The following is a 14,042-nucleotide window of genomic DNA, read 5'->3' on the forward strand; positions in this document are numbered from 1 at the left end:
AGATTCTTTACATGACCAGAAGAGTAGGTGTGGAATTAATAGGATTATAGCCTCCTAGTTTTTCTGGGACTAGTATTCAACTAAGCAATACACTAGAAAAGTATTTTGTTCCTATTCTGATCCACACTCCAGTCTTCAGATTAGTACCGAGTTGCAGTGTCACCAATACTGAAATCAGTTGCCTCTAGTATCTCAGTTGGAAACTATGCCAGCCATACGTTTTTCAGAAATGGAGCCAGAACATTTGCAATTTTAGAGCCAGGACAATGTTCTATTGTGAGATTTGTTATATTCTTCTTCTTCTGCCCAACTCTCTGAACTAGATGCTATCATGATGACCTTAGATTTGCACCTTCTGTGTCAGTCTGATTAACTTAAATGTAGGGTTACCATATTTTGAGCCTCCTAAAGGAGGACACTCCACGGGCCCACGGCCCCGCCCCCAGCCCCGCCCATGCCCCCGCCCCAACTCCGCCCCCTCCCCTGCTTCCCACGAACATTTGATTCGCGGGAAGCCTGAAACAGGTAAGGGGGGTGTGGGGGGAGGAGGCGCGACCCAGTCTGGCCCCCCCGGCCTCTCCAGCCTGGGTCGGCTCGGACCCTGGGGTGCCGGCCCCAGGCCCGGCCGAGCACCCCCGGCCCGCTCAGCACCTCCCGTCCCCGCCGTCCCCCGGAGCTCGGCCCCGCCGGCCCCCGGCGCTCGGCACCGCCGTCCCCTGGCCCCGCCGGCCCCCGGCGCTCGGTGCCCCCGGCCGCCGGCACCGCCGACTGCCGGCCCTCGGCGCCCCTGGCCCCCCCGGCCCTTGGCACCGCCGGCCCTCGGCGCCCCCAGCCCCCGGCCCAGCACCGCCAGCCCGCATGTCCTGATTTTCCCAGACATGTCTGGCTTTTTGGGATTTCCCCCCGGACGGGGATTTGGAGCCCAAAAAGCCGGACATGTCCGGGAAAATCCAGACGTATGGTAACCCTATTAAATGTAGCCATTGATCCAGACAACAGATAACACACTTTTTTGTTTTGTTTTAAAGAAAAACTCATTGCACATTGTTTTGAGATGTTTTCTTTCAACTGTTGATAATTGCTGTTTAATATGGTCTCAGAAGCATTTAAAATGCAATGTTATTAGTAGCTGTAGAAACAGCGAGCCTTTAAGAGTGCTATATTATTTGTCATACTTGCTTTAATTGCCACTGTAAAGTCAGAAATACCGTCTGATATTGTTAGTTGCTCAACAGACTGTGTAAGGAAATTGTTGTGCACTGCCATGTCATGTATATCCATTCAGTGATTTTTCACCATTGTTATTCCAGTCCGTATTTGAATAACTGAAATTCTTGGGAATCCATAATCAAAATACTCTACAGTTCTTCCTGATCTGCATATGCATTTTTAATGTGTGTTATTAACTTTATAATTTTTCCTTTGCAAGGCTATTAGCAATATAAACACTGTCAAGTAACAATGATTATTGCAGCATGTATTTGTCACTCCTCAGCAAACTCATCCAGCAAAAAAAAGATCAGAGCAATGTCTGACTACAGTCCTCAGAAACATATGCCATATCTCTGAGAGAATTTAGTTTGGTTTTAAGAATGTCTCCACAAAGAGGTTGCACCAATTTAACTAAATTGGTTTCTCAGTCGACTTAGGACTTGTTTACACACAACTTTTTTTACACTCTTGTAAATTTACAGAAATAAACCATATTGATATTATCCCCTTTATACCAGTATAACTGTGACTGCACTAGGGGATTGCACCAATGTAACTATATCTATCTGTTTCTAAATTAATAGTGTTTGTATCAATTTCACTCTGTGTAGACAAGCTTTTAGTTAAATCAATACAATTTTCTGGTGTAGATAAGGCTGCAGAGACTTTATTTTCAGGGCCTGAAAACATTTACTTGACACATGCTAGCATGAGACCTAAGGCCATATCTACACTTACAAGCTTACAGTGACACAGCTGTGCCAATACAACTGTGCCGCTGTAAGAGCACTCGTGTAGCCGTGTTATGCCAATGGGGGAGAGCTCTCCCATCGACGTAATAAAACCATCTCAGCGAGCAGCGGTAGCTATGGTGGCGGGAGAGCGTTTCCTGCCAACATAGCACTGTGCGCACGAGGCTTATGTTTTTTTGCACCCTTGAGCGACAGAAGTTTTGCCGATGTAAGTGCTAATGTAGACATGGCCTAAGACTTTGAGCCAAAGTGAAAAATACCTGTGAGATCATGGCCCTGTATAGATTAGGAAATTTGCTTGTATTGTAGCTATCATGTTTTAATTAACGTATTTTAAACACCACTTAGCACCTGTTATAGACTTAACACCTTTAAAAATGTGCTAGCTGATCATGGTCAATCCTAGTGAATTTTCTGTGAGGTGGGAGCTCAGCACTTTCTGAAAATCAAGCCTCAGTGGGTGTCTGAAGATGAGCATTCATAAATTGAGGTACCAAAAATCACTAGTTAATTTTGAAAATCTTGCTCATAAGTGAAAACTTAAATTCTTCAGAAATTTCTGAAACTCACCGGGGACAGCTTCCAACATTCTGAAGACGAGTGGACTTCATAAATTGCCCTCTTAGGGTATGTCTACACTACGAGAGTAGTTCGATTTTACTTAAAGCGAATTTGTGGAACCGATATTACAAAAGTCGAATGTGTGTATCCACACTAAGGACAGTAATTCGACTTTGTGAGTCCACACTAACAGGGCAAGCGTCGACATTGGAAGCGGTGCACTGTGGGCAGCTATCCCGCAGTCCCCGCTGCCGATTGGAATTCTGGGTCAAGTCCCCAATGCCTGCTGGGGCAAAAAATGTGTCGAGGGTGGTTTTGGGTAACTGTTGTCATTCAACCGTCACTCCCGCCCTCCATCCGTAAAAGCGCTGGCGGGCAATCAGTTTGCGCACTTTTCTGGTGATTGACAGCGCGGACGCCACAGCACTGCAAGCATGGAGCCTGCTGTGATCATTGCTGCAGTTATGGCCGTTGTCAACACCTCGCACCTTATCATCCACCTTTTTCAGAGGCAGATGCTGAGAAATCAGGCGAGGAGGCTACGGCAGCGTGGTGAGGACATTAAGTCTGAGAGGGGCACAGACCTCTCGCAAAGTACGGGACATCATGGTGGCAATGGGTCATGTTGATGGTGTGGAACGGCGATTTTGGGCCCGGGAAACAAGCACGGACTGGTGGGACTGCATAGTGCTGCAGGTCTGGGATGAATCACAGTGGCTGCGAAACTTTCGCATGCGGAAGGGAACTTTCCTGGAACTTTGTGAGTTGCTGTCCCCTGCTCTGAAGCGCAAGGACACCCAGATGTGAGCAGCCCTGACTGTCCAGAAGCGAGTGGCCATAGCCCTCTGGAAGCTTGCAACGCCAGACAGCTACCGGTCAGTCGCGAATCACTTTGGCGTGGGCAAATCTACCGTGGGGGTTGATGTGATGCAAGTAGCCAGCGCAGTCGTTGAGCTACTGCTCTCAAAGGTAGTGACCCTGGGAAACATGCAGGTAATCATAGATGGCTTCGCTGCGATGGGTTCCCAAACTGCGGTGGGGCTATAGATGGAACTCACATCCCTATCCTGGGACCAGCCCACCAGGCCAGCCAGTACATTAACCTAAAGGGCTACTTTTCAATGGTGCTGCAAGCACTGGTGGACCATAGGGGACGTTTTACCAACATCAACGTCGGATGGCCGGGCAAGGTTCATGATGCTCGGGTTTTCAGGAACTCTGGTCTGTTTAGACGGCTGCGGGAAGGTATTTACTTCCCGGACCACAAAATAACTGTTGGGGATGTGGAGATGCCTATAGTGATCCTCAGGGACCCAGCCTACCCGCTAATGCCCTGGCTCATGAAGCCCTATACAGGCGCCCTGGACAGTGAAAACGAACTCTTCAACTACCGTCTGAGCAAGTGCAGAATGGTGGTGGAGTGTGCTTTTGGACGTCTCAAGGGGAGATGGAGAAGCTTACTGACTCGCTCTGATCTCAGCGAAACCAATATCCCCATTGTTATTTCAGCTTGCTGTGTGCTCCACAATCTCTGTGAGAGCAAGGGGGAGACGTTTATGGCAGGGTGGGAGGTTGGGGCAAATCGCCTGGCTTCTGATTACGCCCAGCCAGACAGCCGGGCGATTAGAAGAGCCCAGCGGGATGCGCTGTGCATCCGGGAAGCTTTGAAAGCTAGGTTCCAGAGTGAGCAGGGTAACCTGTGGCTATTAAGTTTGTTTAAAGAGAATTTGAACCTGCCACCGTTTCTTTACCCAGTTAATGTTGACTATCCTCTCCAGTTACCAGTCCCCGTCCCCCCCGTCCAACACACCTTTAAAAATAAAATAAAATGAAACTTTGTTCATTAACACTGTTTTCTTTATTAAGGATTTCGTGGTAAAGTGTTGAAACTGGGACGCAGACTGTGGTGGGGAGCGGGTATAGTGATGGAAAGGACGCTTCTAAACTCGAGGAATGACAGGCTCCTGCTCCTAGAGCAGTCCGCAGTGGTGGTTTCCTTTTCGGGACTCTGTGTGTGGGGGCTATGTGACTTTGTGGCAGGGGAGGGCGGTTACAGATCCCCTGCTGCGTGGACCGCTGCATAAGATCTGTAACCGCCCTCCCCCGCCGCAAATTCACATAGCCCTCCCGCCCCCCCAGAACATGAAAACTACCTCCCAGACTGACCAGGGTGCCTAGTGACTGCAATGTGTGTGTGACCTTCTGCTGAACCTGCCCCCGTGTCTGTACCCTGGTAAAGGTGACTGTCCTCTCCAATTACCAACCTCCTTCCCCCCTTCAAACACACTCTCCTCTAAAAGAACATGATGGAAACAGTAATTAACAGAAACGTATTTTTTATTAACAACTACACAGTTAGGGGATGAAACTGGGACGGGGGCTTGGGTGAGGTGCTTTTGGAGTGAAGGAAAGGACTTATCAAATCTTTGGGAATGAGAGCCTTCTGTTACTTGAGCAGTCTGCAGGGGTGGAGTCACTGTTTTCACGGCCCCTGCCGCCTCTCCTTCTTGGGACTTTGGGTGAGGGTTGGATGGGACTTTGTAGCAGGGGAGGGCGGTTAGAGAGAGAATGCAGCGGGGCTCTGTCCTCCTGCCTCCGGTCCTGCAGAACATCTACAAGGCGCCGGAGCGTGTCCGTTTGCTCCCTCATTAGTCCAAGCAGTGTTTGAGTCGCCTGCTAGTCTTCCTGCCGCCACCTGTCCTCCCGTTCGCTGTGTGATCGCTGGTATTGCAACATGTTCTCCCTCCATTGGGTCTGCTGTGCCACCTCAGCTCGGGAGCAGCCCATAAGTTCTGAGAACATCTCATCCCGTGTCCTTCTCTTTCGTCGCCTGATCTGCGCCAGCCTCTTGGAGGGGGATGCCGGGGTAGCTCGGGAGACACTCGCAGCTGTGGGATGGGAAAAAGGGAGTGAATTCCTCAGAAAGATAATTTTTTGTGAACAATGAACATAGTCTTTCTCTGTGAACAAGACCATGCACAGCACCTATCACATGCGCACTCAGTACAAGGTCGAATTTTCGGCCTTCCCATTGAGTGCCTGGGGTCTTGCTGTACAAGCGGGGCCGGATAACGGAATTCGGCTAGCAGGCGGACATGGTAAGCCGTAGACTTTTGGCTGCTTAAAGCTTAATTTATAGCAGTGCCCTCCTTTCACGTTCCAAGCAATGCTCCTAACGTTGGCCAGTTCCTGCTGCCGGCAATCCGGCCAGCATGAACTCTGCCCCTATCCCACCCCCCTCGCGGCTGTCCCCGGGAAAGATCCCTCCATGCTGCCCCTGTCACACCTCCACCGCATGGCTGTAAACGGCCGGTTACAGTTATGTAAAGGAACAGGCAATCAGTCCCAATACTAACATTCCCCTAATTTAAAGCAGGTCACCATGAGTGATATCACTCTGATGAGGATTTCGGAGACAGAGAAAGACCGCATGCTGCGTGAATTCCAGCAAGCACCAGGGCCGTATGCCGCCATGCTTTGCGAGGCAATGATCCCGGAGTACTTGCTGCTAGCCTGGCATGGAAAAGTTTCCTACCATGGAGGACTCAATAAGGCCGCTCTCCCCAGGAACCTGATGCAAAGGCTTTCACAATATCTCCAGGAGACCTTCGTGGAGATGTCCCAAGAGGATTTCTGCTCTATCCCTGGACATATTGACAGAATTTTCAAGTAGCTGCACTGGAAAGGACTAAAAACTAAAGCGCCTAGGTCAAACTAATTATGAAAAACCAGACATGTTGACAAACTTTTCCAGTAGCTGCATTGGCAAGGACTAGAAACTAAAGCGCCTAGGGCAAACTAATCATAAAAAACCCATTGTTAAGATACCATTCCTATTCTGTTCAAAATAAATGTTTAAAACACTTACCTACTGATGTTTCCCCTGATTCACGGTCTGGGTTACCGTCTTGGGAGGGTTGGTAGGGGATCTCCGTGAGGGTGATGAAGAGATCCTGGCTGTCGGGGAAATCAGCATTGAAAGCGCTGTCGACTGCCTCGTCCTCCTCATCTCCTTCCTCATCTTCCCCGTCCGCGAACATCTCCGAGGAAGCAGCCGTCGACAATACCCCATCGTCAGTGTCCACGGACAGTGGTGGGGTAGTGGTGGCAGCCGCACCTAGAATGGAATGCAGTGCCTCGTAGAAACGGCATGTGTGGGGCTGGATCCGGAGCGTCCGTTTGACTCTTTGGTCTTCTGGTACCCTTGTCTCAGCTCCTTAATTTTCACGCGGCACTGCGTTGCATCCCGGCTGTATCCTCTCTCCATCATGGCTTTTGAGATCTTCTCGTAGATCTTCGCATTCCGTTTTTTCGATCGTAGCTCCGAAAGCACGGACTCATCGCCCCACACAGCGATCAGATCCAAGACTTCCCGATCAGTCCATGCTGGGGCCCTCTTTCTATTCTGCGATTGCATGGTCACCTCTGCTGGAGAGCTCTGCATCGTTGCCAGTGCTGCTGGCAACGATGTCCAAACAGGAAATGAGATTCAAACTGGCCAGACAGGAAAAGGAATTCAAATTTTCCCGGGGCTTTTCCTGGTGGCTGGTCAGAGCATCCGAGCTCGGACTGCTGTTCAGAGCATCAACAGAGTGGTGCACTGTGGGATAGCTCCCAGAGCTATTAACGTCGAATTCCATCCACACCTACCCTAATTCGACATGGCAATGTCGAATTTAGCGCTACTCCCCTCGTCGGGGAGGAGTACAGAAATCGATTTAAAGAGACCTCTATGTCGAGATAAATAGCTTCGTTGTGTGGATGGGTGCAGGGTTAATTCGAGTTAACGCTGCTAAATTCGACATAACCTCCTAGTGTAGACCAGGCCTTAGAGTATGTCTATTCAGCAAAGAAAAACTGGCGGCTGACCCATGCCAGCCTACTCAGGCTGAGGGCCTGTTACATTGCTATGTAGACTTCCAGGCTCAGGCTGCAGCCAGAGCTCTGGAATCTCCAACCCTGCTGGGTCATAGAGCCCGGGCTCCAGCCCACGCCTGGAAGTCTACAGAGCAGTGAAACAGCCGTGCAGCCCAAGCCCTGAGTCCAAGTTAGCTGGCACGGGCCAGCCATGGGTTTTTATTTGCTGTGTAGACATACCCTTACATAGGACAAATGTCTATAGTGTTCTTCAAGTGATTATCCACATGGAGTCCACTCCTGTTCGTATGCACCTCGTGTGCTTAATCAGATTCTCTTAGCCAGCAGTGTCTGTTGGGACCAGGCCTGTCCTGTCCCCCCACCTGAAGGCATATGGGCAGAGAGGGCCCAACCACCACTCGCTTCCTTCTTACTGCCCATGGCAATGAGATGGAACTCTTGCAGTGTCTGCCTGCTTCTCTGTTCAATGTGCTAGTTGTTAGTTTTGTTGCCTGTTACCAACACATACCCAAACAACCATTTTAGTCAGGTTCTGCTTTTTAGACTAGGACCCATACCCTTTCTCCCCTTACAAGAGCTCTAGCAAAATGGTAGAAGCAAAATCTGTGCGGTTTAAAACATGCTCCTTCTGTTAATCTTCAATACTTTAATGATAAATACTCTAGATACCAGTTTCACTTAGGAGAAGGACATATTCCTTAGCAATTTACCATATGTCACTCCTCCTCTGAATGGATTCAGAAAGGTGGACAAGCTCACTTAAAATTGTTCCTCCTGGATCTTTTTATGCAAGCTACCTTGGACATCAAAAGGAACGATGCAGCTGGACCCTCAGTCCTCTGTCAGTCCCTGTCCTCGAGCTCTCTAATAAGTTGAGATTCCACCCTGAGCTCCCTGGCTACTTCAACCAAGAAGTCCCTGTCATACATTTCCATTCCAGTTTAGACCTCTGGCAAGGTTAGGAAGGAGCAATGCTCCAGAGTTGAGCCAAGCCAGAGGTCACGCTGTCTGGTGCCTACTAAGTTGAGGTTTAAGATTCATAAGTCATGGTGACTTGGGCTCAACAGTCAAAGCAGCCAGTGGCCTTGGAAGAGTCCCTCTGATGCCCTGGTCCCAACTGTTAAGAGAGCACTGATGGCACCACTAACCCTCCAGACTGTGACTACCTCAGTACTGGTTCTTCAACCCAGCATGTTGGCAAATGGTGCTTCTGTACAGGCAACATTGGAACTCTGTTCCTTTGTGCCCAGCACATTGGTACCTAGTGGTTTGGTACCCAGGGCATATATGGTACCAAGTGATTTAACAGTGGTCCCTGTACTGGGGTTTCCTGAATGAAAGAGGTAATAACTAAGCTTCACTAAGTCTATTGACATGGTAGGTAACGAAGATACAGACTTCATGCCCTACCTAGTTAGTGAGAGCCTAGCAGAAACAGAGAATTCCTCACAGGACAGTGCCTGTCTTGAAAATGGTGTACTTTTTTTTTCATCCCCACTGGTAGGTAGTTGGGACTCTTCTCCTACATAGCCACCACTGCCTCCTCCTCCTCCCCCTAGGGTGGCAAAGTGGGAGTCAGGAAGAGATTTTTGAGGATGGATCTGTAAGGGACAGCAGGAAAGAACCCATGGCTCATAGGGAGCATTCCTTTTGGTACTCCCTCTCCCCTCAAGTGTCCCCCATCCCAGTACCAATACCTGTATCAGCTTTGGCCCTACTGAATGCCCTAGGGGAGCAGACATATTCACAATTCATGGCCTGCATCTTCAGCCCACTCTAGGCCTAGATCACCCTTTCCAAAGAGGCACTATAAACCCACACAGCCAGATTAGTTAGTGCAGCCTCAGATCCTGCAAAGGCAGGAGAAGTGATGAGGAATTACATCTGCATGGGAAGAACAATTTATTCCTGCTCCAATCTCCTCCTCATCTCCCAATGAAGAAGTAAATCCCTCAACCGTTTCTTCAGTTGATAACTTCATTAAGCTAATGGCAAAGACTCTAGATATACCTCTGGAAGTGATGCAGGAGCATCCTCACAAACTCCTGGACATCTTGCACCTTTCCATGCCTGCGGAGGGGCTCTTCATACTTATAAACGAAGGACTGCTGGAACCTGTGAAAGGCCTGTGGCACATACCAGCATCTATTCTGGCCATGTTCAAGTGAGCTGACAGGAGGTACAAAGTCTCTTCCAAAGGATTTGGGTACTTTTTCCATGTAGTTACCAGGATTATTTGTCTGAGAGGTTGCAGCAGCCAGGGCCTCCCAAATCTAAAGTTAGTACACGATCCCAGGGTGGGACCAAAGCCTGAGCCTGCCTGAGTCCTGCTGCCCTAGGTGGGAGGACCAGAGCCGAAGCCCGAGCCCCAGTGCTCTGGTTGGGGAGCGGGGGTGGGTTCAAAGCCGAAGCCCAAGGGCTTCAGCCTGAGGCAGGGAGCCTGTAACCTGAGCCTTGCTGCCGAGAGCTGAAGCCCTTGGACTTCAGCCCCTGGGTGGTGAGCCTTGGGCTTTGGCCCCAGGCCCCAGCAAGTCTAAACCAACCCTGGTGACCCCATTAAAATGTGATCGTGACCCACTTTGGGGTCCCGATTCAGAGTTTGAAAACTGCTGCACTAGAGCTCAGGCAGCCTATGTGACCTGTGTGATGAGAGGCCCTATTTCTGAAATTTGTAGGGCAGCTAAGTGGAGTTTGGTCCACACATTTACAAAACACTGCTCTTAAGTCAAGGCTTCCAGACCAGATGCCAACTTTAGTAGGACTGTCTACAATTATTGTTAAAGAAGGACTCCTAATATCCACCTCCAATCAGACAGACAATTATTTTAGGGCTTGTTTATGTGGATGCTTTGTGGGTGGAAAGCCAGGGTGTAAATCTACAGCACACTAGCTTGCCACATGTTAACTGGTTGTGTGACCCTGCTACCATGCACTAGAAGTTCCACAGTGCACTTGGATATACATACCAGTGTTGTTATAATAATCTGCAGTGTTATGAATCCTAAATTCTGGACACAGCTTTCTAAGTTTTCTGATTGACTCTGTGATCTACTTACCTAGGTTTTTATTGTATCCACTATTGTGGTGTCTTTATTCCTTAATGTTGTATCTTTGCCAGTAATAAAAAATAAATGGAGGGAATTACCTTTCCCATCAAGTTTTTGTTTAGAAATGCTAATTGAATTGTATTTTTGGTGAATTATTGTTTCTCTTAGATGACTGAAATTCCTTGCCCTTTTTTGCTTTGTGACTCAGTGTATTTGATGTGTGAAATAATCCTTCAGAAATTCATTATATGACCTGGCTTATTTTGCCTTGATTCATTATTCTGATGCTCTACTATACTTTGACACAACTCTTAGTTCTGTATATATTTTAATGCGTTACATTATTACCTAGACTTTTTATTTTTTACTACTTCTCCCTCTAAAGACAACTTTCAGCTCTATACAAGCATAGATTACTTTACCTATCTCGGCTGTATTTTGCACTCTCTATTTTTCTGTTAAATTATTCATTAATCTGCCCACCCAACCATATTTTTAATTCCTTCTGTAGACTTGCACCTTGCAGCTTGTGATTCTGCATTGATAAATACTAATCACATTTGAAATCTATTCCTATTGCCCAGCTGCTGACTAGGATATGCAAAACATGCCTTAATGTGGCATGCCTTTATTTACAGTGTGTCAAAACCATTCCAGAGAGTGACTAAAAATTGTGGAATGTTCTGGAATAAAACGATCAAGCTGCTGGAAAAGGCTTTAAATAGATTTTGTCTGTCACTCACCATTTGGCAACTGAGTCTTGCCATGTAAAATCATTGTTGAGACTGACATGTCTATCTGCTCAATTTAGCATTCTTCAAATTTGAGTGCATCAAAATCAACTGAATCTGCAGGACTTGATCTTCAAATGTTTGATCAGAATTTGTTTTGAACTGGACTGTTTTATGCATACAGTATTTAAAAAATGAAGATAAACACGAGCAATCTATGAATATTCCAACAGGCTGTACCCTTGATGTTAATTTTTACTACTTTGGAACAAAATTTTTTTTATCCAAAACAATTATATTTTTACATTTATGTTTATTTTTTTTCTGTTATGTGAAAGGATGTTAAAATGGATAATTCTACTGTTCTTTTGATATGTGCATGTCCCACATTAGCACAGAGCATCTATGGAGAATTGAAAGACTACCTTTCAAGTGTCACTCAGTCAACTGCCAGTTTGCAATTGGCTCTTTAGAATTAAACTCATTGTGAAGTGATGGCATAGCATGCTAACACATAGTAAAGAAAACCAAACTGCTTTTTATTTCTGAGTTTTGAATTTTAGAACTGCTTATTAGGAACTGTAACTGTAATTCTTTAAAACAAGTTGATTTTATAATATTTTTCTACTCCTGAGACTTCATTTCCTTATGTGATAGTGTGTTTGGTTTGCACTGTAACTAACATTCTAAATGACTAATCTACTTTACCACCAGATGAAGCAGCCTAGTTTTCAGTCCTGCAGTCATTATTTAATTAGTACTCAGAACATTATCCATGAAGGTTGTGATTATTTGCTATCCTCTCAAGAGTGTGGAATCCACGTAGTAGTCCTGGGAGAATTCTGCGCCAAAAAATAAAAAATTCTGCAACAAAAAATTAAAAAACCTGTGCACAATATTTTCAAATTCTGCAAAATTCTGCATATTTTATTTGTTAAAATAAATAATTCAAATATAATCATACCAGTTTCAAGTATTTTTGGTCCTTCATTTCAAAATACCTGCCAGCAAGTATGTCTGTAACAATACTGACGACAAAAAAATCAGAAAATGTTTTTTGATAAATAGATTCCTTAGTAGACATATTAATATAGAACTCTGAGCAATAATTCATTTAAACTACAATACAGAACCATATTTCCCATACACCCCATAAGCGGTGCAAAAGCTGGGGGGTAGTCTTGGGTAACTGAGGAGCTGAGGGAGAGGGAAATAATTGCTGGGAAGGATCCTGGGTGTGAACTTGAATGGTTGTTGGGTATGGGGGGGGAAGTATGTTTTTTTGGGGGGGGCAGGGAGGGACTGTTAGGGAGCTCCCCCCCATGCAGACCCTGGCTGACCCCTCGCCTCTCCCATTCAGTCAGGCACACGTGTCCCTCCACCCCCACTCAGACACCCACTCCCCATCCCCATGTGTCCTTGCACCCCCTGTCCACATGTGTCGCTCCATCTTCACCCAGACACCCACTCCTGCATCTCCATGTGGCCCTGCATCACCTCCCTTGGTCCCAATGTGTCTCCATGCCCCCTCTCAGCCATTCTCCCATCCCTATGTGGCCCTGCACCTCCCTTCCCCCTGTGGCCCAGAGCCTCATCTCCCATTGAGCCCCTGCCCAGTCTGTCCTCCCCCACTAGCCCTTATGAGCCTCTGTCTGACCCCCCAGCAGCCCTACACTGTCTGTCTCTCCATAGCCCCCAGTCTCCTGACTTGACCCTAAAGGTACTGTGAAGAAGGCTCTGCAGGCTCTTTCTCTTCCCTAGCTGTCTGGGAGCAGCTGCTGTGTTCTATTGCCACAGTGCCCTCTGGTGGGCAAAAGGTGGAACCGCAGCAACTTTTCAGCAGAAGCTTTTTCTGCGCAAAAATAAAAATGTGTGAGGCTCATAAATTATGTGCACGCACAGTGGCGCAGAATTCCCCTCGGAGTAACGTAGGTATTAATCACTAAAAACTGTGATTACTAGCAATTAAGCTTTCAATGCTCCAGGAGTTATTTTTCAGTTACCTATCTCTGTTAACTTTTGAAGCCAGATTCTGTCATGCTTAGTACACGAGGCATGGATATGATTTCCTGATTATCATGCTGCCAGCTCAGGTCCTGAAGGGAGTTAGAGCAGTCTATCCTTCCTATCTTCACATACAGGTGGACGAACAAAGATAGGAGCTGGGTAGGTCTGGTTCCTGATCCTTTACTCCCTATATGCTATCTGGTAGCTGGGGTGTGTACTAGCTATTCTGGAGCCTTGCAAGTAACTTCTGATGCCTGGAGTGACAAATATTTTTTAGGGTGCTTTATTGGCACCAGTTTTTATTGGCAGTAAAAGACTACTTACAGATAATTTCAACCAATCAATTTGATTCTTTACCATATTGCTATAATAGCATAAGTGTAATATAGAATAGTGCAGAACTTTCAAAACCCTCAGTCCTGAACTAGAGGTGATCTATGGACCGCTTATTGGTGGTCTAAAGACAGCTGGCTGTCCAAATTGTGCTGGCTTTCCTTTTTTTTTTTTTGTTATTTTTGCAATAAAGACAGCTACAAATGAATTAGTTTCCTGATACTTCTTTTCTCTGTAACCAATTGCTGTATTTTCCAAAGGGATATTATGCACTCATCAATAGGAGGGGAGCTGGTCAGAGGTTGTCTTCTCAACTATCTCTCTGTTAAGTTGTGATCCACACATTGAAGAAAGTAGGAAACCCTGGAATAGTGTTCTCCTTCAGTCTTCATTTAGTGCACTGTGAACATGAAAGGAAAGAACCTAAAATCAATAAAGATGAGGATGGATGCTTATATTTTTATCACAATTACATATGTAAGACTTATAATAAAAATGATATGCAAACAATATCAGATGCA

At 46.7% G+C, this 14,042-nt stretch overlaps 1 protein-coding gene and 1 long non-coding RNA gene across 3 annotated transcripts in view; one reads left to right on the forward strand and one right to left on the reverse strand.

Moving 5' to 3' along the window:
• AUH (AU RNA binding methylglutaconyl-CoA hydratase) overlaps positions 1-14,042 on the forward strand; it is a 191,234-nt gene that overhangs the window by 76,245 nt on the left and 100,947 nt on the right. The window lies entirely within an intron of this gene.
• Positions 4,845-14,042, reverse strand: part of LOC135972407 (uncharacterized) — a 90,611-nt gene continuing 81,413 nt past the window's right edge. Inside the window, exon 3 of the long non-coding RNA XR_010588843.1 lies at positions 4,845-13,921. This is a non-coding gene — a long non-coding RNA (uncharacterized LOC135972407). The remainder of the gene's footprint in view (positions 13,922-14,042) is intronic.

The sequence above is a fragment of the Chrysemys picta genome, chromosome 6, assembly GCF_011386835.1.
Source record: "Chrysemys picta bellii isolate R12L10 chromosome 6, ASM1138683v2, whole genome shotgun sequence".
Lineage (NCBI taxonomy): Eukaryota > Metazoa > Chordata > Testudines > Emydidae > Chrysemys > Chrysemys picta.